Below are 1,777 nucleotides of genomic sequence, written 5' to 3' on the forward strand. Positions count from 1 at the left end.
TATTAATTTATTATTATTATTATTATTATTATTATTATTATTTTTATTTTTTTTTTTTATTCTAACTCCTTTAACTTTATGCCGATTTACAACACAATAGCCGAGCCCATTCCTTGGGCCTAGGGCTAAAATGAGGTAGAAGTCTATCCTACTTGATAGAGAGTGTCTTTCTTAGGATGCGAGATGTTCCTAGCAGTGCAATCTTCTGTAGTTCACTAATTTTGATGTTACCCGGGATTTGTTTGGTGTATTTCTCCAAGCCCTTTCTTATTAGTCCCTTTTTTATTAGTCTTTATTATTATTATTATTATTATTATTATTATTATTATTATTATTATTATTATTATTATTGGTAGTAGTAGTAGTAGTAGCAGTAGCAGTAGCAGTAGCAGTAGCAGTAGCAGTAGCAGTAGCAGTAGCAGTAGCAGTAGCAGTAGCAGAAGCAATGGCACTAGCACTAACACTGGCACTAGCAGTCGCAGTCGCAGTCGTCGTAGCATTAGCAGTAGCAGTAGCAGTTACTGTAGCAGTAGCAGTAGTACTGAGCAGCTTTCCTTTCCCTAGCTTCTATGTTCCTCCAATAAAACTCTTCAAAAGGTCCTCAAGGTCAAAATCACTAATTCATTTTCATAACTCTAAAAGATCACCCGTAGGGGATGGGCAAAGAGGTTTTACACAATATCTTATACCTATTTTTTAAGCCTGACTTTTAAGTTTTTCTGTGAGAGAGAAAAAAAGTGAACATATTTATTCCTGCTTGCAACGTAAAGATCTGATGAAGAAGGAGAATCAATTGGGTGGTAAAACTCAGGTAAAACTAGTATTGCAGGTCTTGAATAATGGGAAGGCATACTCACATCAGGCTAAAGGCCGTATTCACGTAGTGGGTAAACTCCCCTAACCATAAAATACCTGGCCTTATCCGAAAATTATAGATTGAAAAAACCAAACAAACAAGAAATACCAGACGCTAAACAACGAGAAAAAGGAGTACGGATCTGTAAATTGATGTACATCACTATATTTAACCAATTCTCGAACGTCCCGAAAACCTTTCGGGCCCGAGAAGCCATTTACGAAACTGCCCTTCGCTAGTTTTGACAAGCAGTTCTTTCGACATGTTTTCAAAATCAAAAAAGGCAAAATGATTGTGAAGCTTGATGACTTAAAATCCCTCCGTTTATAAGATGCAGAGTGAATTGTAACTTTCAAAAGGGCCCCTGGTTATTATACCTTTTTTCTCCTCGTTCTCTAGTTTGTCGTTCTGCAAGGAAGCACAGCTGCAAACAGTGAAAACGAGAACTGCACACAACGCTATGGACGTAACCAACGACATCTTGAGGAAAAAAAGTTAGTCAGTTATGATCATGGAGGTGCGTCCTAGCAGCTCCAAGGGAAGATTGAAAGTGGTGTTTCACGTAGAAAAATAATTTTTTTAAGGCATGAGCTGAAATATTTTTAATGACTTTCAGAAATCGTTCAATATAATTCATTACCTTGTTCCATATTGCTTTTAGGGTTGGAAACCGTTTAAGGTACATCAAGGTGCTGGTAAAGCAGGTAAATTTCTCAACTGGCGTTTCGTTTTGTTTTGTTTTTGTTTTTGTTTTGTGTTTCTTTTTTCCCTCGGCCTACAACAAAGGACCAGCGCTTAACTTGACAAAGGCAACAGTATACTGTTTGTGGAAAGGCATTCAGAATCCGCCATCATGCTTTTTCTGACCAACTAGCTTTTTTTTTCTTTATCTTCGATTTTTTTAACCGATATTGTTTTCTA

General features: G+C 36.7%; 1 long non-coding RNA gene across 1 annotated transcript in view; it reads right to left on the bottom strand.

Annotated features, from left to right (window-relative positions):
- Nucleotides 1-1,483, bottom strand: part of LOC137967868 (uncharacterized) — an 8,685-nt gene extending 7,202 nt beyond the window's left edge. The window contains exon 1 of the long non-coding RNA XR_011116591.1: nt 1,234-1,483. This is a non-coding gene — a long non-coding RNA (uncharacterized lncRNA). The remainder of the gene's footprint in view (nt 1-1,233) is intronic.
- Nucleotides 1,484-1,777: the final 294 nt, after the last annotated feature.

This window comes from Montipora foliosa, chromosome 8 (genome assembly GCF_036669935.1).
Source record: "Montipora foliosa isolate CH-2021 chromosome 8, ASM3666993v2, whole genome shotgun sequence".
NCBI lineage: Eukaryota > Metazoa > Cnidaria > Anthozoa > Scleractinia > Acroporidae > Montipora > Montipora foliosa.